This window comes from Panulirus ornatus, chromosome 30 (assembly GCF_036320965.1).
Source record: "Panulirus ornatus isolate Po-2019 chromosome 30, ASM3632096v1, whole genome shotgun sequence".
NCBI classification, from domain to species: domain Eukaryota; kingdom Metazoa; phylum Arthropoda; class Malacostraca; order Decapoda; family Palinuridae; genus Panulirus; species Panulirus ornatus.
Genome location: NC_092253.1, coordinates 24425254 through 24448528, shown reverse-complemented (window position 1 = coordinate 24448528; position 23275 = coordinate 24425254). Strand labels below are relative to the sequence as shown.

The 23275-nt window shown below is 42.5% G+C and overlaps 1 protein-coding gene across 1 annotated transcript in view; it reads left to right on the top strand.

The window, feature by feature from the left end:
* Positions 1–1198: 1198 nt before the first annotated feature.
* LOC139758491 (probable G-protein coupled receptor B0563.6) overlaps positions 1199–23275 on the top strand; it is a 439395-nt gene continuing 417318 nt past the window's right edge. Inside the window, exon 1 of the mRNA XM_071679982.1 lies at positions 1199–1636. The gene's annotated coding sequence lies outside the window, so the exon portion shown is untranslated. The remainder of the gene's footprint in view (positions 1637–23275) is intronic.

The window sequence follows — 23275 nt, the reverse complement described above, 5'->3', positions numbered from 1 at the left end:
CGCGCGCGTGTGCATTGCATGCGGCGAGTGCCTTGCGTGGCGGGGGAGTGTGGGAGAGCGGTGGAGAGAGAGAGAGAGAGAGAGAGAGAGAGAGAGAGAGAGAGAGAGAGAGAGAGAGAGAGAGCGTGGCTGGGAGAGTGGGACGGAGACGGAGGACAGTGTTGCCCGCGGCTCTGTGGCGGCAAGTTGTGCGAGCGAGGTGCAGTTTGTGGCATGGCCGAGCCTCCTTCACTGGAGACACACACACACACACACACACACACACACACACACACACACACACACCCTCCCTGCCTGCTGGCGCCGTGCACACGTACGAGGTCTCACAACCCCATAGTGCAGGTTGTGACAGGGGGAGGAATATCATGTCATTACCAGCCGAAGGAAGAAGATCAGGAGGAATATCTCGTACACGTGACTGATATTCATTGGTACTTCCTCTGTAGGAGAGGAAGATTCATAAGAGCTCGGGTTTTATCTGTCGCGTTACAGGTCAAAGCTATAAAAGGGGAGGGTAAAACTTTGCTCATGTTGAGCAGAAAGTGTTGAGCAGTCATCGCTCGTAAGCGTGATGTGGTATAGTGTTTAAGACTCTTTGATCCTGTGATGGCGTCTTGATTCTGCAAATCTTGACCCAAGAGGTTCAAGACTATCACTAATTGCGTTCTGTTGTGAGCCTTTTTTTTATGGTCTTGTAATCATGACCCAAAAAAGATGGTGTAGTTTTTTTTTTTTTTTTTTGAGGGGGTGGGGAGAAAAGTAACTCTGTTAAGTACTTCAAGAATTTACTGTAACTAAGTCAAAGTTTGGATCTTAAATATGTATATCATTGATTTAAAAAATGTCTTTCAAAATGCTTAGTTTATCTGCATATAGTTATTTCAGTTGTCATTTTTTTTCCTGTCGTGATATAACAATGAAACGAGAATATGTCACTGCTTCACGATGATGAAGAAGACACCAGATTGTTGATACATGAGATGAACAAGACAAGTAGAAGCTTTCCGTCCCAGCTAGTCATGTCTTCCAGAATCTAAGATGGAGTACAGCAGTATCAGATAATACGAATGGGCATCGTCTGGGAACCTGTTACCATATATATATATATATATATATATATATATATATATATATATATATATATATATATATATATATAATATTTTTTTTTTTTTTCCTTCACAAAGGTTGTGTCTGGTGTTTGTTGTTGTGTGTGGTGGAATGCTGTGGTTCTGTGAAGAAAGGTTTCTTCGGTCAGCGTACAGTTAACATCAGAGCTTCAGTTAGGAGTTAAAGTCATTATCGAAAAGACTCGGAACCCGTTCGTTAGGATCTCGAAAATATATATTTATATACGTACATACACACACTTACATATAGGAGGAACAGTGCATCTTTGAATCATGCTGCGTTGTATGGAGCCTGATGGAACAGCTTTGGAGGATAATCTAATAACTTTCTTAATGCCGAAAGTAACTTAAAACCAGCCAGTTCTCGACCTCGGTAACCAGTAACTCAGTAACTGGTCACTTCTAAACCTAACTCGGAAGTGTTAAACCTGTGTTATAACTTCAAGAGACGGTGTCATCTGGTTCTGACAGCGAGTGAGAAGTAACAATTATCCTTCCTAATAAAGGTAAGTTTATAATGTATATGTATAATTAACATTTATCTATAATTATATACAACTGATAATACAGAAGACTCGTTTTTTCCACACCTAGTGTACAGTGCCTTTTATATAATACAGTAGACTCGTTTTTCTTTTTTTTTACACCTAGTCTACAGAGCCTTTTACTTAGAAAAGAAAATGTAATAAACTCATTCTTTCCTGTGTGTCTGTTTCCCTCGGGGTTGCGTCCGTGTGTCTGTCAGTCTAATCTATAGTTACCCTGTGTTTATCATGACCTGGGCTGGCACGGGTGTACTAGGTCATCTTCTCTCTGATTACCTGAGCGTTCAAAATCTGATCTGCTGCCTTGAAGTTAACCTGCCCCTACGTGGTCCTTACGTTCACTTTCTGGTAGACCGGGTCGTCGCCAGGCTGCTGGTCGGGAGTCATGCTGGGAGAAGAGCGAGTCTTTTCAGTAAGCCAGAGTCACCTGGGGGCTCGTGTTGTCTTAGGTGATTATGATCCGTCAGTGTCCAGCGTCAGGGACGTCCTTTCCAAATAAGTAACGCTAACATGTCCACGAGAGTTGAAATGGGATATATATATATATATATATATATATATATATATATATATATATATATATATATATATATATATATATATATATATATATATATTTTTTTTTTTTTTTTTTATACTATTCGCCATTTCCCGCGTTTGCGAGGTAGCGTTAAGAACAGAGGACTGGGCCTTAGAGGGAAAATCCTCACCTGGCCCCCTTCTCTGTACCTTCTTTTGGAAAATCAAAAAAAAAACGAGAGGGGAGGATTTCCAGCCACCCGCTCCCTCCCCTTTTAGTCGCCTTCTACGACACGCAGGGAATACGTGGGAAGTATTCTTTCTCCCCTATCCCCAGGGATATATATATATATATATATATATATATATATATATATATATATATATATATATATATATATATGTGGAAGGTATTAAGAATATATGGTGTGGGAGGCAAGTTGTTAGAAGCAGTGAAAAGTTTTTATCAAGGATGTAAGGCATGTGTACGTGTAGGAAGAGAGGAAAGTGATTGGTTCTCAGTGAATGTAGGTTTGCGGCAGGGGTGTGTGATGTCTCCATGGTTGTTTAATTTGTTTATGGATGGGGTTGTTAGGGAGGTGAATGCAAGAGTTTTGGAAAGAGGGGCAAGTATGAAGTCTGTTGGGGATGAGAGAGCTTGGGAAGTGAGTCAGTTGTTGTTCGCTGATGATACAGCGCTGGTGGCTGATTCATGTGAGAAACTGCAGAAGCTGGTGACTGAGTATGGTAAAGTGTGTGAAAGAAGAAAGTTAAGAGTAAATGTGAATAAGAGCAAGGTTATTAGGTACAGTAGGGTTGAGGGTCAAGTCAATTGGGAGGTGAGTTTGAATGGAGAAAAACTGGAGGAAGTGAAGTGTTTTAGATATCTGGGAGTGGATCTGGCAGCGGATGGAACCATGGAAGCGGAAGTGGATCATAGGGTGGGGGAGGGGGCGAAAATTTTGGGAGCCTTGAAGAATGTGTGGAAGTCGAGAACATTATCTCGGAAAGCAAAAATGGGTATGTTTGAAGGAATAGTGGTTCCAACAATGTTGTATGGTTGCGAGGCGTGGGCTATGGATAGAGTTGTGCGCAGGAGGATGGATGTGCTGGAAATGAGATGTTTGAGGACAATGTGTGGTGTGAGGTGGTTTGATCGAGTAAGTAACGTAAGGGTAAGAGAGATGTGTGGAAATAAAAAGAGCGTGGTTGAGAGAGCAGAAGAGGGTGTTTTGAAATGGTTTGGTCACATGGAGAGAATGAGTGAGGAAAGATTGACCAAGGGGATATATGTGTCGGAGGTGGAGGGAACGAGGAGAAGAGGGAGACCAAATTGGAGGTGGAAAGATGGAGTGAAAAAGATTTTGTGTGATCGGGGCCTGAACATGCAGGAGGGTGAAAGGAGGGCAAGGAATAGAGTGAATTGGAGCGATGTGGTATACCGGGGTTGACGTGCTGTCAGTGGATTGAATCAAGGCATGTGAAGCGTCTGGGGTAAACCATGGAAAGCTGTGTAGGTATGTATATTTGCGTGTGTGGACGTATGTATATACATGTGTATGGGGGTGGGTTGGGCCATTTCTTTCGTCTGTTTCCTTGCGCTACCTCGCAAACGCGGGAGACAGCGACAAAGCAAAAAAAAAAAAAAAAAATATATATATATATATATATATATATATATATATATATATATATATATATATATAGAGAGAGAGAGAGAGAGAGAGAGAGAGAGAGAGAGAGAGAGAGAGTAGTGGTGAGACAGTGTATGATTTTGAGGCGCATTTCTTCCTTCATGAGGAGGAGCCTCATTGTTGAGATCCATGAGATTTTAAACCCTCTCTTATCTCAATATTTTCTCCTCTTTCCCCTCTCTCATGGGGTTTTTGCCTGCTGACCCTTTGACAAAAGACCTCTCTCTCTTTTCCTTCTTTTCCCAATCTTTCCCTCTCAATTCCCGTTTTTCCCCTCTATTTCCCCTCTCTATTCCCTCTTTTTCCCTCTCTATTCCCTCTTTTTCCCTCTCTGTTCCTTCTTATCCCCTCTCTATTCCCTCCTTTTCTCCTCTCTATTCCCTCTTTCCCCCCTCTCTATTCCCTCTTTTTCCCTTCTCTGTTCCCTCTTTTTCCCTTCTCTATTCCCTCTTTTCCCCTCTTTATTCCCTCTTTTCCCCTCTTCATTCCCTCCTTCATCTCCCTCTCCTGTCTCAAGTGTTAAGCTTTCCTCCAAGCTGATGCTTGAGGACGACATATCTGGAGGATGAGTGTGTCTGTCTGTGTTGAAGTGTTACGTAAAGATGGCCAGAGAAATCATTTTTTTCATGAGTAAATTCCATTCACACAAGAAGTCTTTCATGACACAGTCTTCTTTCACAGCAAGGCTTCCTTCGTAGGTCTTCCTTCACACCAGTCCGCCTTCACATCAGTCTTCCTTCTCACCAGGCTTCCTTCATACCCGTCTATCTTCACACCAGTCTTCCTTCACACCAGCCTTCCTTCACACCAGTCTACCTTCACACGAGTCTTCCTTCACACCATCTTCCTTCACACTTCACACTTCCTTCACACCAGTCTATCTTCACACTAGCCTTCCTTCACACGAGTCTTCCTTCATAGCAATCTTCCATCACGGATTCCCTGCTATCAGTTCGTCATCATCCATTCTTGACCTGACCTCACCACCCAGTGACACGTTCATACTCACACCACTATCCCCATACTTCTTCCTTGCCTTTCCCTCTCTCTCTCACCTCCCTAGAAGTGAGTGTGTACCAGCCCCCTCCTCCCTCACTCTTCCTGTCTGCCAGGCGTCCACAGGAAGTTGCATTAAGTTAACTGTGGTTTCCTTGAGGCAAAACAGACATCCCTCACTCACCCTCAACCCACGGAGTACTTTTTCTTAAACCAGCGTCGTGTGTGACGTGCGTGATGGCTTATTTCTTATTTTTCGTCTCCGGGTCTGGCGTGTGTGTGTGTGTGTGTGTGTGTGTGTGTGTGTGTGTATGTGTGTCACTGGGTTCGTAAGTTCACGGGCCATATATTTTTTTCCCCTTGGATGAGGTGTGAGATATGTGTATGTGTATTTTATATGTACACTTTATATATATGATGTTGGTGATTAAATGTGCTAATATCTATCTATCTATCTATCTATCTATCTATCTATCTATCTATCTATCTATATATATATATATATATATATATATATATATATATATATATATATATATATATATATATATATATATGTATATATATGGACCCCCGTGGTGTGACGGTTAGCTTTCCTGGCTGTGACGCATTCACGGGCCGCTCAGGGTCGGACGCATAGGTTCGAATTCTGGTTGCGGCAGTTGGTCCACAGTCAACCAAGCTGTTCATTCATTACATACTCGATCAAACCACCTCACGCCACATATTGTCCTCAAACATATCATTTCCAGCACATCCATCCTCCTCCGCATAACCCTATCTATAGCCCATGCCTCGCAACCATACAACATTGTTAGAACCACTATTCCCTCAAACATACCCATTTTTGGTCTCCGAGATAACGTTCTCGCCTTCCACACATTCTTCCTCGCTCCCAGAATCTTCGCCCTCTCCCCCACCCTATGACTCGCATCCGCTTCCATTGTTCCGCTCTCAGCCAAGTCCACTTCCAGATATCTAAAACAATTCACTCCCTCCAATTTTTCTTCATTCATACTTACATCCCAACTAACTTGCCCCTCAACCCTGCTGAACCTAATAACCTTGCTCTTATTCACATTTACTCTCAATTTTCTCCTTTCATACACTTTTCCAAACTTAGTCTCCAACTTCTGCAGTTACTCACTCGAATGAGCCCCCAGTACTGTATCATCTAACTCACTTCCCAGGCCCTATCATTCCGAACAGACTGCATACTTGGCCCTCTCTCTAAAACTCTTGCATTTGACTTCCTAATTACTTCATCCATAAACAAAGTAAACGACCATGGAGACATCACACACCCCTGCCGCAGACCGACCTTCACTGGAAACCAGTCTCTCTCCACTCTTCCTACTTGTACGCATGCTTTACATCCTTGATAAAAACTTTTCACTGCTTTCTCCAGATCCATAAATAACACATGCAAATCCACCTGTTTTTCAAAGTATTTCTCACACACGTTCTTCAGAACAAACACGTGATGTACACATCCTGAACCACATGTGAAACCACATTGGTTATCCCTAATCTGGTGCTCTGTACATGCCTTCACTCTCTCAGTCAATACCATCCCATATGATTTTCCAGGTATACTCAACACACTTATGCCTCTGTAGTTTGAACACTCACCTTTATTCCCTTTGCCTTTATACATTGGCACTATACATGCATTTTTCCCGGCCTCAGGCACTTCTTCATGATCCATACATACAATAAATACCTTTACCAATCAATTAACAATACAGTCATCTCATTTCTTAATAAATTCAACTGCAACGCCATCCAATTCCGCCGCCTTGCCGGATTTCATCTTCCGCAAGACTTTCAACACCTCTTCTCTTCACTCTCTTTCCCTGACTCTCTCACTTCGCATACCACCCCGACGTAAACACCCTACGTCTGCTGTTCTGTCATCATACACATTTAGCAATCTTTCAAAATACTCGTTCCATCTCCCCCTCACTCCATCAATACTTGTTAACGCTTCCCCTTTTGCTCTCTTAACCGATGTCGCCTTTTGTTCTCTTGTCTTTCGCACATTATTTACCTCCTTCCAAATCATCTTTTTATTGTCCCTAAAGTCTAATGAATTGTTTCACCCCAACTGTCATGTGCCCTCTTTTTCAACCCCTTAACCTTCCTCGTGACCTCCTGTCCCTTTCTCTTACACATCTCCCAATCATTTGCACTCCTTCCTTGCAAGTGCCGCCCAAACGCCTCTCTTTTCTCTTTCGCTAGCTACTTTGTTTCTTCATGCCACCACTTATTATCCCTTTTTATTATGCCTGCTTCCGACCTTTCGCATGTCACAGTATTTCTTCCACATACCATCACTGCTTTCTTAGATACTTCCCATTCCTCATCCACTCAACCCAGTTCATTTGCTCTCACCTTTCGCCATTCAACACTTAATCTCTCCTGGTACTTCCTCATACAGGCCTCCATTCCTAGCTCAATTACACCACCATTTTCTTCTCTTCGACAGTTTTCTCTTTTTCGAAAACCTCTACAAACCCTCACGTTCGCCTCCACATATGGTGTTCAGACATCCCACCATTTGTCCCTCTCAGCACATTTACATCCAAAAGCCTCTCTTTTATATGCCTGTTTATTAATACGTAACTAGATAATGCCCGTTGACCATCTCTCCTACTCACACACGTATACTTGTGTATATATCTCTTGTTAAACCATGTATTCCCAATCATTAGTCTTTTTTTCAGCACACAACTCCACAAGCTCTTCATCATTTCGATTCATGATACTGAATGCCCCCTGCGCACCAATTATGTCCTCAACTGCAACTGTTCAACTTTGCATTTAAACCTCTCATCACTAATTCCCGATCTCGTGCACCAAAATGCTAACACATTCACTCAACTCCCCCCAAAACACTTGCCTCTCATGATCTCTCTTCTCTTGGCCAGGTGCATAATCACTAGTAATCACCCATCTCTCGCCATCTACTTTAACTTTTACCCACATCAATCTATAATTTACTTACACTCTATCACACACTCTCATAACTCCTGCTTCAGGAGTAGTGCTACTCCTTCCTTAGCTCTTGTCCTCTCACCAACCCTGACTTTACTCCCAAGACTTTCCCAAACCACTCGTCCAATTTACCTTTGAGCTTTGTTTCAATCACAGCCAGAACATCTAAGCTTCTTTCCGCAAACATACTATCCCTCATCTCTTCTCACCTTGGTTACATCTACACATATTCAGACACCCCACTCTGAGCCCTCAGGAGGATGAGCACCTCCCACTTGACTCCTTCTGTTTCCTCTTTAAGAAATTGAAATACAAAAAGGGGAGGGTTTCCAGCCCCCAGCTTCAGCCTCCTTTAATCACCGTGTACGGAACGCGGTGAATAAGGGGATAGCATTCTTTCTCCCCTACCTCAGCAATATGGGCCATACACTAGCCCGTGCTGTCTCAGCTAGCATTACTAGGAAAGGCAAAACAGCTAATTGTCCAAGACGTCTTGTGTGAGTTAGGGTAATGACACCTGTCGTGCGACGTACGTTAGTGTGAATGTATGATCACAAGACACACCAAACAATGTCCATAAACTTAGAGAGGAAGCTGGAAGCTCTCGGAAAGTAAATGTTGACATGACGTGGAGAAGTTCCAAGTTGGAGACTGGAAAGATTAAACGAGAATTCTCTGTCCTCCATGAGGAAGCAGAGCTGGAGGAAGGAAAGCTGGAGGAAGGAGAGCTGGAGGAAGCAGAGCTGGAGGAAGCAGAGCTGGAGGAAGCAGAGCTGGAGGAAGGAAAGCTGGAGGAAGGAGAGCTGGAGGAAGGAGAGCTGGAGGAAGGAGAGCTGGAGGAAGGAGAGCTGGAGGAAGGAGAGTTGGAGGAAGGAGAGCTGGAGGAAGGAAAGCTGGAGGAAGCAGAGCTGGAGGTAGGAGAGCTGGAGGAAGGAGAGCTGGAGGAAGGAAAGCTGGAGGAAGCAGAGCTGGAGGAAGGAGAGCCAGCCGGTGCACAGCGCTGTGCAGCTTCGTCTCCCGAGGCTGCGGTGTACATACAACCCTCCCGGCTGGTGTTGTGAGCTAGAGACGTCTAGCAAATGATCTCGAGCTTAGGGCAAAACGGCGCTCTAGAGAATAAAAGAAAAATGTTCCCCTTAAGCCAGGAGCCCGACAGGTAATGTTGTGTAGGATCATAAACACAGACACAGTTCAGGCCAGCGTTCGCTCGTGATATTACAGCAAGATAGAATTCTGAATAAAGATTTTAAGATTAAAAGAAGAAAGGAAGAACACAGCAAAGTAGCAAGGTATAATTTCCAGGAGAAAAATAGAAAAAAAAATCTACTTTTGCCAAATGATTCGAACCGCACTACTCTGGAAATGGTTTTGAGAATTCGTATCAACTACCCAGCTACAGAAATTGCTGTTGTATAGGGAACGAAATATTACGTCGATCCTATTTTATAATGGCTCTACATCCCTAGCAGGATGTGCCACATCCCTAGCTGTGTCCTAAGCTCATGGCAGGATCTGCCACATCCTTAGCTGTGTCCTAAGCTCAAGGCAGGGTCTACCACATCCTTAGCTGTGTCCTAAGCTCAAACCATGCTGTCCCACATCCTTAGCAGTTCCATAAAAGCACAGGACAAGATCAACAGTGTGGGGTGTGTCGTGAGTACCAATGGTGTGACGCTGGCCTGACGTAAGTTCTCCTGTGTGATATAACGCTGGGGTCGTAAGTATGGTAACTTACTTTACGTCACTTAGAGGCTGCCAGATGCTACCAGAAGCTTCAGTAATCTAGTTGTCTCGGCGAGACGAAAAATTACACTTTTCTCTCTCAATAATTGCCCATTTTAGTTGTTGTTTAGCCCAGGGTATGTGTTTGAAAGGTGTGTTGTGTTGGTTAATGATGTTTTTGTACATGTGTATGTGTCGGGTTGTGTGTATACGTCGTACGAATGGTCGCTAATGGGTGTATGTTTTCATGGTTGCATGTATTTGTATTCACCTGTTTGTAATTGGCTATTTGTATTGCACAGGGAGGGAGTTTTACGCTCATGGGGTCCCCATCTCTTGTGTCAACATGGATGTTTGTGATGACCATATTTTTAGACACATAGGGAGGAGCGAGTCCTATGCTCGTAAACCCTGGTCTTCTGAACCCTCCTTTCTGTCATGTGGTGTATTGACTTCTTTTACGTATCTCGTATTCAAATCGTCTTCGCTTAGAATCTCTATACCGTCTACTTATATACTTAGTCCTGAAGGAGGTTCACATATCTTTATCTGATTCTCTTTCTGGTTAATCTCTTATGACGTCTTCTTTTAGTGATTCATCTACAACCTTTTATCAAGGGATGCCTTAGCATTTATTCTAATATAAAATCTTCGACAGGCAGGTATTTCTTTGTATCCGATCCTCTCCATACTTGAAAGGAGTCCAGAATGTCAGGTTCCTGGAGTCATCATCTCAGCCGTAACCTCGTTGAGAAAAAGTTTCAAATCCCACAATCAGTGAGCAAAAGGCAAAAAGCGTCGAAACTCCTTGGATTTTATTGAGCTGGAAACAAACATGCTCTAAAACCTTATAATGAAGGTTAAAGACGATCCGAATTAGATGGATGTTGTGTGAAGGAATCGAATACTGTGTCACTCTTTACTATATACAATTCATCGCCTATTCTTGTGTCTAAAGACTTAATTTTGATATCCAAGCTACTTATTGAATTCATTGCAGTTATTCACGGGCCGCCCTGGGTCGAGCCGACAGCGGTTCGAATCCTCCTAGCGGCAGTCGGCTCGCAGTCAACCCAGCTGTTCATCCTCCCCTATGATGGTTGGTCACTAAATTGGGTACTTGGCTTAGGCTAGGATATATATATATATATATATATATATATATATATATATATATATATATATATATATATATATATATATATATATATATATTTTTTTTTTTTTTTTTTTTTGCTTTGTCGCTGTCTCCCGCGTTTGCGAGGTAGCGCAAGGAAACTGACGAAAGAAATGGCCCAACCCACCCCCATACACATGTATATACATACACGTCCACACACGCAAATATACATACCTACACAGCTTTCCATGGTTTACCCCAGACGCTTCACATGCCCTGATTCAATCCACTGACAGCACGTCAACCCCGGTATACCACATCGATCCAATTCACTCTATTCTTTGCCCTCCTTTCACCCTCCTGAATGTTCAGGCCCCGATCACACAAAATCTTTTTCACTCCATCTTTCCACCTCCAATTTGGTCTCCCACTTCTCCTCGTTCCCTCCACCTCCGACACATATATCCTCTTGGTCAATCTTTCCTCACTCATTCTCTCCATGTGCCCAAACCATTTCAAAACACCCTCTTCTGCTCTCTCAATCACGCTCTTTTTATTTCCACACATCTCTCTTACCCTTACGTTACTTACTCGATCAAACCACCTCACACCACACATTGTCCTCAAACATCTCATTTCCAGCACATCCATCCTCCTGCGCACAACTCTATCCATAGCCCACGCCTCGCAACCATACAACATTGTTGGAACCACTATTCCTTCAAACATAGCCATTTTTGCTTTCCGAGATAATGTTCTCGACTTCCACGCATTCTTCAAGGCTCCCAGAATTTTCGCCCCCTCCCCCACCCTATGATCCACTAAATGAGTCACTGAACCTCATAACAAGGCGAGGAAGTTACCGGGCGCACGATCACTAACCCCCATACACAACCCCCATATACAACCATATTCATCCATATTCTCGGCAGCATAACATTACTGGGAGATATTTTTTCAGAAAAATGTTATACAGTATTATAATACAGTTCACCAGGAAGGTATTGCTTGTAATATGGGAGCAATGAAGAGGACAAGAGCTGGGGTGAGTGGTTTAACCGCAGCACAATGTCATTGTGCCCCCCGATGGGGGGAGCGGTTCTGGTAGACAGGGGGAGGAAGGGGTCGTGGTAGCCAAGGGGGAGGGAGTGGTGCTTGTGGTGGTCAGGGTGGAGGGAACAGTTGAGGTGATCAGGGTAGGATGGCACGGTTGTGGTGAGGGAGGGTGTGGTAGCCCTCCACAGAAAAGAAACCAGAATGTAATAATGATAATAATAGTACTAATGATAATAATAATGACAATGATAATAATGATGATAAAATGATATCGATGATAAAGCGCAGATATAGAGGACAGATTGTGTATATACTGCAAGAAACATGGGATCAGTAAACAGAGTTAGTTACACAGTGTTGGCCCAAATACAGATGTAAAGGTTAATTTACCATTGGTCTGGTTCACAATAGTTGGGATGGGGCTGTTCAAAGCTCGTGTGGGTTCGATGTGGTTGCAGTGCCATATTGCATCCTCGGGACGAGAGATCCCATGTGGCAGGAATGATGTTGATCTTGAACTTTTTGGACCAAGTTCAGATGAGGGTCAGGAAGGGTCAGTATCTTGATATCCTTTTGTCTGATGGTGTGTGTGTGTGTGTGTGTCTGAGGGTCTGAGGATGGTCTTGTGTACCCTAATCTGCATCTTTTCTCCTCACCCCTGTTGTGCAAGGGATAGAAAAGAGAAGTCACATGAGGGAGATTCAAGTGGGTTGGAGAATATTGAGACCTGTGTAGATGTTCCTGTGTTCAGGTGGAGGGAGTTCAAGTAGCACGCGTTGACGAAGACCATCGAGACGACACACGAGAGAGAGATTTCAGGATGGATGGTGTAGTCATCCGTCCAGCTTCTCTCCTCGCCCACAGTGACACTAAGAGACTCTGTGGACTGAGCCTCCTGGAAGGGACCGGTGGCTGTTGACGCAACAGGGGGGATGAGACATGGTCGGGAGTAAGGCTGGCGTGAATTACCATAGTCTGATTTTGGATCGTGTTGACGCAGGAGGCTGTTCAGTGTGTTCAGAAAGACCGTGTACACCTGGAGAGCTGGTTCACACGCTGATCCCTGTGGCAGAGCCTCTGATGTACTTCCATCGATGCGTCCACCAGGGCATCATTAGTGAGGGAACACATGGTCCCCGATGGTGAGACACTGGAAGGTGGAGATAACGTATCGAAAGTGTACATCGTGTCAGCTCTCGCTGAAGATGTCTGCAAGCAATGGAATGAGACTACTCCTAAGGCTGTGATGTCCTTGATTAAACCACAAGTGTACCGAAGTCAACGAGGGAGAGAATCTTCAAATGTCCCGCGTTTCTCTAGATTGCAGGAGATAAATTCAAGAAAGATAGCGAAGCGTTGGATGATACAGGTCTTTAAGTTGATAGACAGCTCAGTGTCTTTGGAAATTGCAGTGGCTGTGCAGCGCCATTTCAAGACGAAAGTCTTACAGAGCAGGCGGGATTGGGGTAATGGATTGTAGCTCACCGACCGTCTGCTTGTTGACTTGGACGCTGGGGGAAACGTATGAAAGTCTTCCAATCAAAGGAACAATTTGACTGCCGGAGAGAAGCAACGATACTGTGGCAGTTTCATCAGCAAATCAAACGTTATAGTGGAACACCTTCGTGCCTCGAGGATGTGTCGCCGTCTGCATACTTCAGGTTCATTGCACTGAGGAAGAAGGTTGAAGTGTACGCTGGGAGGAGGCAGCCTGGGTCGTCGCCCAGATGGGAGGTTCTCTGGTAGATGATGGAGACGTGTTTGTTCCTACGCTGGGCCGCTTCATCACTCGAGAGACCCATTGACTCACGGAAAGGAGGAAGTAGTCTTGTTTGAACTGCTCCTCTTATCCACTTGCCAATATCTCAGGTTTATGTTGTTTTATGTGTTGTAGCTGGGGAGGGTTACAACATTACGTCTTCCACGAGTCATATCGTTGTCGAGAGGCCTTACAGAGGTGAGTCTTGCCATGATAGAAGGCCAGGTGGCTGCACTGCTTGAGGCTCTCCCTCAGTGTGTGACATGACCCAGGCTGCGTCCGACGGGAGGAGGTCATGGTAGTTGGGCGCTACGTGACGCTGCCTGACGTATGTTTTCCGTCTAGCTTCACCGTCGTCCTTGGCACTTCGCTCTAGGTGTGCCGAACAACCCACCATCCACAGTGATGGTTAGTGAGTCGTTAAGCAAACTGGTCGTCTTGGTGTTGGGCCCAGGAGCCAGCCACCTGGTGTGTGTGTGTGTGTGTGTGTGTACATCAGGTTAACACATAATGCTTATTACAGTGTCAAGAGACGGATAGAGACGAGTGTAAAACTCTCTCTCTCTCTCTCTCTCTCTCTCTCTCTCTCTCTCTCTCTCTCTCTCTCTCTCTCTCTCTCTCTCTCTCTCTCTCTCTCTCTCTCTCTCTCTCTCTCTCTCTCTCTCTCTCTCTCTCTCCATAACACAGAAAAATAGCAATCACACACACTCACACACACACACGCACACTCGTGTGATGGGGTCTACCTTGTGTAGAACTCCCTCACCGTCCCATACACCAGCTAACAATACGCATCGGAAGCCCCCATCCATCTTTGGTCGACCCCACACACACACACACACACACACACACACGACCTGCCCCAGCCCTAAGGAGGATGATGAACACCTAGGGAGTCGGCTGCCCTGGCCAGGACTCGAACCCGAACCAGTTAGATTGATAGCTCACCACGCTGACTAGTGAACCATGGTGTGTGTGTGTGTATGTGTGTGTGTGTGTGTATGTGTGTGTGTGTGTGTAGAGCCCTGGGAGCGTGTAGGTATACGTGTTGCTCTGTCAGTATACCATTACACCGTCTCTGTAACACCTTCAGTTTGTGGTTGAGTTGTATATGTGTGAGTGTATGTGAGTTTGACCTTTTCTTCGCCCTCACTATATATATAAAAACCTGTTCCAAATACGTAGACAGGGAGAGGAAAAAATGTAGATTGAAAAATGACACAATGATTACCTTTTGTTAGTGTGTGTGTTCTTTTCCTCGTTTTCATTTTTAGTGTGATAATACAGGGAGGATACACTTTCCACCTTCAGCCCGCGTTACGCGTATAGTTGGACGTGCAAGAGGCGTATGTAGCTTTCGTATTTTCCTGTACACGTGGATAAAGGAATTTTGTCTTTCAGGAGATATGATGGTGTGAATCACATGGTTAACATAAATGATCGTGTTAATCACATATTGAACACAAATGATTGTGTGAATCACATGATTAATGTAAATGATCGTGTTAATCACTTATCTAGCACAAACGATTGTGTGAATCACATGACTAACATAAATGATCGTGTTAATCACATATTCAACACAAACGATTATGTGAATCACATGTTTAGGACAAATGATTGTGTGAATCACATGTTAGATGGACGAGATGGCGGGGAGTTTATTGAGACCTTACAATCCACGTGCAGATATGAGGGAGAAAAGAGAAAGTAGCAACCAGAGCTAGGGAGGGGAATGTAACAGCCACCGTCAGGCCCCCCTCCCCTACATCCAGGGTCATTTAACATACGTAATTTCGAATGTTAATTAGTCAGACATAGTTAACGAAGCATCAATTTTACTTTAGGGTGAGAGAAACTTAGATATTTGAATCTTAAAGACGTATTTTGTTTCATCTTTTTCTGACATATTTTTTTTAACGTTCATCAATATGTCTTCGGTCGTATTACTCAGTCTATGTTTGAGAACTACATTTCTCTTTTTTGCTCAGATTTGAATGTTATGTTTTTTTCTGGGTGGGGCATAAGTGACATTCTAGTTTTTGTTAGTCAGATGTTGGCACGCTGTGGTGTTGGCTCGCTGTGTTGGTACGAAGTCTTGGCACCAACTCCTTACATAAGAGGTAGACTCGTGTAACAAAAGTGTTTCTCCAACATGGCCCAGATGTTTCTTTTTCTTTTTTTATTTCTATTTTGCGTTCTGCCTCATCCCATAAGATCATTATAACTTGATGTTCTCTGGGAGAAAGTTACGCTCATGGCTTCTCTGTCGTCACATACAGAAGGATGCGTGTGGATTCAAACAGCGACGGACTCCTGGGTCCTTGTCGAGGCTATTTCCGACACAGGAGGAGCTGGGAAACTCACAGATTGCTTTGGTAAAAGTTAGAAGGCATGCAGGTGATTCAGAGAGGTTAGCCTGCACAGTGAGACTTAATGTGGCGCAGATAATACAAGTCCTGGTGGACTTAAAAGGCGAAACGTTCATCTGTTTTGTTAAACATGTCTGTGGTTCTGCTGGCAATCATTTTAATTGACCAGTCGTGATATATTTATACATTCCGTTGGAGAAAATGTGCTTCGCTTCACTGAACATTAAAACCGTCTGCCCACCAACTTGTATCCGGGAGTGCGAGTGGAAATACAGACGAACCAAGTCACAGTTAACTTGATGGAGTCAGTGATGTTGCAAAGAAGAATCATGATTCCCCCGGACTTAGATTCGAAGGCGTGTACCTGTGGGTCCAAAAAATGTCCTTCACTTTTTTTTCACTGCTTCTGTGTACTACATATGTGGTGTCAGGTCACCAGAGATTATTGCTCTCAAGTTTTTTTTCTCCTCATTTCCATTTTGTAGTTGGATAGAATTCATACTGTAGCTTTGCCTTTTAGTTTTATGCTACAGTTATGTAAAACTTGCACGTATGTCTGTCAAAATTCATATGCCACATAGGAGCCCAGTTCATCAGTTTGTCTGTTTAGTTTTGAGGATGTAGAGGGTGAAGTTCATTTGTAGGTTTATTTCCCAGCTTTGTGTCATCAGCTAATCTTGATATCTTGCAATAGAGGCCATTATTAATATCATTAACATATATGAGAAAGTGAAGAGGTTTGTAACATTATCTTCCCTGAGGAAAGAAATCATCACATCAGATCTATGCAACATTATTTTCTCTGGAGAAATTATCGGGATAATTTGTCAGTCATCACATAAGTTATCGCCTCATTTCTTTCACATAGGACCTGCCACTGGATGCTCTTCTCCCGCGGTGCGATAATGTCATCCTGCATTCTGCACATCACATGATGTACTTATTTTCATTTCCAGGTCACATGACAGCTGTTCATCTTGGGCACAAACCATCATTCATCACATGATAATCGCCACATGATAATCACCACATGATAAAGGAAATGTAAAAGATTATTATAATTTTTTTTTTTTGGCCAGTATCACCTTTGTTGTGTTATAAAATTATCCTCAAATTGGAAATAACGCGAAGCAAAATACGAATTTTGAACATTTTTTTTAGAAATGCGAAAAAAAACATGAAATTAATGTCAAAGAAGTGAGCAAAAGGAAACCCCCGTCCCCCATTAGAGATATGTTCCAGGAGAACCAAATGTCTATCAATGCCCATCAGTGTCCATCAATGTCTATCAGTGCCCCTCAGTGTCCATCAGTGCCCTTCAATGCCCTTCAATGCTCCTCAGTGTCCATCAATAAGATATACCTTAGACAAATAGTCATCAGAAAAATGCTCAACACAGTCAAGCCAATACAGAAATGAACACCAAAGAAATGCACATTGTAAAAAGGTTCGTTGGGAAATAAGAGTCAGGGAAAATGTCTCACATAAATATCTGGTAAAGTAATTCAGTTGCACAAAAATCGTTATCAAAATGTCTGTCAAAAACGTTTAGGAAAAAACCATATACCTCACATGTGTATAAAGGAGAGGAAAATTGTCCATCAAACACATGCTCGTAGAAGAAGTGCACATGATATATATATATATATATATATATATATATATATATATATATATATATATATATATATATATATATATATATATATATATTCCCTCAGAGGCCCAGTCCTCTGTTCTTAACGCGACCTTGCTAACGCGGGAAAAAAGGCGAATAGTTTGAAAGAAAAGAATATATATGTATATATATATATATATATATATATATATATATATATATATATATATATATATATATATATATATATTGTATGTAGCATTTATGGGTCTGGAGAAGGCATATGATAGAGTTGATAGAGATGCTCTGTGGAAGGTATTAAGAATATATGGTGTGGGAGGCAAGTTGTTAGAAGCAATGAAAAGTTTTTATCGAGGATGTAAGGCATGTGTACGTGTAGGAAGAGAGGAAAGTGATTGGTTCTCAGTGAATGTAGGTTTGCGGCAGGGGTGTGTGATGTCTCCATGGTTGTTTAATTTGTTTATGGATGGGGTTGTTAGGGAGGTGAATGCAGGAGTTTTGGAAAGAGGGGCAAGTATGAAGTCTGTTGGGGATGAGAGAGCTTGGGAAGTGAGTCAGTTGTTGTTCGCTGATGATACAGCGCTGGTGGCTGATTCATGTGAGAAACTGCAGAAGCTGGTGACTGAGTTTGGTAAAGTGTGTGAAAGAAGAAAGTTAAGAGTGAATGTGAATAAGAGCAAGGTAATTAGGTACAGTAGGGTTGAGGGAGGAAGTAAAGTGTTTTAGATATCTGGGAGTGGATCTGGCAGCGGATGGAACCATGGAAGCGGAAGTGGATCATAGGGTGGGGGAGGGGGCGAAAATCCTGGGAGCCTTGAAGAATGTGTGGAAGTCGAGAACATTATCTCGGAAAGCAAAAATGGGTATGTTTGAAGGAATAGTGGTTCCAACAATATTGTATGGTTGCGAGGCGTGGGCTATGGATAGAGTTGTGCGCAGGAGGATGGATGTGCTGGAAATGAGATGTTTGAGGACAATGTGTGATGTGAGGTGGTTTGATCGAGTAAGTAACGTAAGGGTAAGAGAGATGTGTGGAAATAAAAAGAGCGTGGTTGAGAGAGCAGAAGAGGGTGTTTTGAAATGGTTTGGGCACATGGAGAGAATGAGTGAGGAAAGATTGACCAAGAGGATATATGTGTCGGAGGTGGAGGGAACGAGGAGAAGTGGGAGACCAAATTGGAGGTGGAAAGATGGAGTGAAAAAGATTCTGTGTGGGCCTGAACATGCAGGAGGGTGAAAGGAGGGCAAGGAATAGAGTGATTTGGATCGATGTGGTATACCGGGGTTGACGTGCTGTCAGTGGATTGAATCAGGGCATGTGAAGCGTCTGGGGTAAACCATGGAAAGCTGTGTAGGTATGTATATTTGCGTGTGTGGACGAATGTATATACATGTGTATGGGGGGGGGTTGGGCCATTTCTTTCGTCTGTTTCCTTGCGCTACGTCGCAAACGCGGGAGACAGCGGCAAAAAAGAAAAAAAAAAAAAAAAAATATATATATATATATATATATATATATATATATATATATATATATATATATATATATATATATATATATATATATATAATCAGGGACCTCTGTGTTGTAGTGGTCAGCGTTGCTGATCATGAGTCACACACGGGCCCGCAGGGGTTTCTATCCTGGGAGCGGAAGTTGGACCACAGCCAGCCCAGCAGTTCATCGATTGATTGTCCATTAGTAAAGTGTCCCTCGACGAAACGTTCACACAGGAAGTGGTCAACAACGAAATACTAATAGATATCTCAGTAACCCCCCCCCCTCCCCTCCTCCCCCCAGCCACTCACACGAATATCTATGTTCAAAGTACCTTCGAATCATCCCATTTTCTCTATACGTTAATGAGCTTTAGTTCTCGTGAGAGTCAGTTTAGAAAAAGAAAACGAAGGCTTTGTTTTACCTGTGTCCGGTATGACAGTTTTTGAACAAGTTCATATTAATGAAGCTTGCAGCTGGGGGGGGGGGGGGGGTTGAGGTCATGACCTTTGAGATGACCTTCCTTTGATGGGTTTACAAAAAATTAGTTTTCAAAAATTAAAAAGAAAAAATTGAAATGATTCTTTATGAAAAATTTTTTTTATTCCCATTTTTTGTAAATGAACTGGATTCCAAAGATTTAAAAGGATATTGGATTTTAATTTTTTTTACATAACAAGCTTTGTATATGACTAAAAAAATCCGGTTGAAACTGTTTTTCATGTGAAATCAGAGACACAGAGAAATCTGAAACGCTTATTGAAGATATGTAGCCAAATTAATATTGAAATAGATGTTTCGAAACAGCTATGAAACACTGAGTGAAGTGGGTGGAACGCTGAAGCAAAGCATTAGTTTTTGAACATATGTAAAGTATTTCTCAAAGTATGTGTGGTGAAAATTTGTCTCAAGTAGTAGTAGCAGTAGAGGAAAGTTTGTCAAGATGTAGTCAAAAAAAAAAAAATCAAAAAGTTTATTATGGCGATTCAAATTAGAATTACAGAAAATCTATTCAGTCAAAGCAAAAAAAAAAATATTTCAGAAAGTTTATTTAGGCGAATAGAAAAATAATTCGGAAAGTTTGTTCAGACGATTAAGAAAATAAAATAGAAAGTTTATTCAAACGATTAAGAAAAATTTAGAAAGTTTATTCAGACGATTAGGAAAAAAATGAAAGTTTATTCAGACGATTTAGAAAAAAGAAAATTTCGTCTCCTGCGTGACTCACCTCTGCTCCTCCTCCCACAGACATATTGATGATGCCTTTGTCATGGACTTCGACATCTGCTGAACCATTTGCCAAATTGTGGCAGAAGTCTTTACTCTGTCAACTTTCTTCCTTTAGTTTTTCTGTATGTCTTTGTACCTCAGTGCACAACCACCTCACTGGTCCATCCACTGCCGCAGTGTTTGATAGTGTGGTTTCTCTCGCTCTTATCCTATATCAGTGTGGTCTTCCTCAGAGTTCTATCCTGTCGCCAACTCACTTCTCTCTTGTACTTCAAATGCTCCTCTCTCTCATATGCTTGAGGACTCGACTTTATAGACGACCGCTCACTATCCCTCCCTCTCCTCATTCTTCCTTGTCTTTCTCGCACAGAACATAGCTCCTCTCTCTCTCTCTCTCTCTCTCTCTCTCTCTCTCTCTCTCTCTCTCTCTCTCTCTCTCTCTCTCTCGGTTCGGACCTGTGGAGCATTTCAGACTTGGAAAATAGTGGCTGGGTCAAATTCAGATGGGCTAAGACGCTGTTTCTCCCAATATCTCTTTCTAAGGGTCATTCATTTCTCTCTGTTTCGTATCAAAACACCACAGTTCGGCTCTGTAATCACATGAACATGTTGGTCATAACCATGTCCTCCACTTTATTGCTGGGAAACAGCACATAATCAACATCACATCTTCCGCATCTCAACTACTGTGGACGCTGTTCTGGTGCCGAAATAATTTTCCATGTGAGCAGCTGTTCCAAATATACAGCTGTTGTATTCGCCCTAGTAAGGAGTACTGCTCACATGCTCACATGCTCATGCTCACATGCTCACATGTCTGTGGGATGAGAGGTTCTCGTCTACCTTCCTATTAGTGAGAGTGGATCCAAAAAGCCTTCCTCATCTCGTTAATTCACTAGGCACTGTCTCTCTGCAACCATCCCTCTCTCTCTTGTCTGTGCGCATCGTGCTGATCTCGTGAGTGGACTGCGTGTTCCTCTTACCAGTGCTTGGCCTCGAGGCTCGCCTCCGGCTGCTGCTTCCTATAGTTTCTGTGTGGACGCTGACCACACGAGAAGTGACCATTATGATACCTCCTTCGATTCCCCCCCAATTTAGCGAAGCTGCGGTGTTCTCTTCCTCCTCTCGTCCTTCCCTCCTGCCATAATCTTACCACATCTAAGAGACGGGTCTACAAACAGCTTTGAGGCCCAGATTAATATCGTCCATCCCTTTTTTTTTTCAGTCTTAATTTCCTCTTTTTCCCCGAGATGGCCTTGACTGGTGCATGTTTTCCCAGCGCCAAGTCGGTCACTGTAAAAAAGAGAGAGAGAGGAAATGCTCGAGCAGTTTATATCTTTTACTCTTTTTTTTTTCTTTTTTTATTAGAGGCGTAAATAAAAGTCAGCCAGGGACCAGGAGTGAGGCGTTCACGATATCTATTTATAAACGTATTTTTCATCTGGTCTTCAACCCCCCTTACGTTAGAGGATTACTGAGTGTACCAGTACAGCCATATGTACACAAATGCTTTCCAACACAAAGTTCAGCTCACAAAGTCTGTATCCAGACAGGTTCAGATTCGATGACATTGCTCAAGAGAACCTAGACGTGTTGTGCAGATCGGCTCTCATACCATCTGTGTCTCATTCTAGGCATCATCTTGGTGGCTTCGTGCTGCGCTCTAACCATTCTATATGTGCCAATTTCTAACATAGCCTGGCCTTAGGGGAATGTAATTTCTAAAAGGGCGAAAATTATATTTTAAGATTATATAGCGCTAGAAATTCATTTTATTACATTTTCTAGTGTTTGCTTAAGTTATCCCCTAAATCGTTTTCTTCATCCACTATACGTAGCTCAGTAGAGTTCTCAATATAACGCGACTCTCCGTTTTTCTTTTTCTTTCTCTGCAGATGAACGAAACTTTACGGCGATCGATATTAAAGATTCACTTGCCACATGTGAGCCCAACCCATCAGCTTGCGTATGTCACTTTACAGCCAGAGTCTTTCGTGTTTTTTTTTTCTTTTAGCTTCGTGTCGTCTGCTACTTCGATAGTATTTCCACAGCATAGTTCAGTGTTGACGCCGTCGTACATGTATATTATAGAATGACTGAAGCTTATCTTTGAGACTCGAACCATTGCTTCGAACACGATGCCACAAGTCGGTCAATGAATCGCTGATGTAAATGATTTAGACTTTGAATGATTTTCTCCATACATATATATATATTTTTTTTTTTTTTTTTTTTCATACGATTCGCCATTTCCCGCATTTGCGAGGTAGCATTAAGAACAGAGGACTGGGCCTTAGAGGGAAAATCCTCACCTGGCCCCCTTCTCTGTTCCTTCTTTTGGAAAATTAAAAAAAAAACGAGAGGGGAGGATTTCCAGCCACCCGCTCCCTCCCCTTTTAGTCGCCTTCTACGACACGCAGGGAATACGTGGGAAGTATTCTTTCTCCCCTATCCCCAGGGATAATATATATATATATATATATATATATATATATATATATATATATATATATATATATATATATATATATATATATATATACATATATATATATATATATATATATATATATATATATATATATATATATATATATATATATATATATATATATATATATATATATATATGTATATCGATTGGTGGAGATGCTCGATAGATGTTCTTGTTGTCAAATTGTTCTAAGTGATCTCGATTAGTATATTTACGACTGTCGAAGGCGTATATACCATTATGACTGTACATGATTGTTGAGTTACGTGAATGATTCTCAACTGGTGTGTATGACTGTCAAGCGATGCTTCTGCTTGTCATGCATGTGCATGACTATCCAGTGGTGTGCATGACAGTTAAGTCACATGTATGAGTGCCTGTGTCGTGGGATATGACAGTGGTCGAGTGGTATGGATGACCAGTGCTTTGGATAACTCTCGGTCGATTGGTATACATCATTGTCGAGTGGTATGAGTGTCGAGTGGTGTGTATGACCCTTAGAGG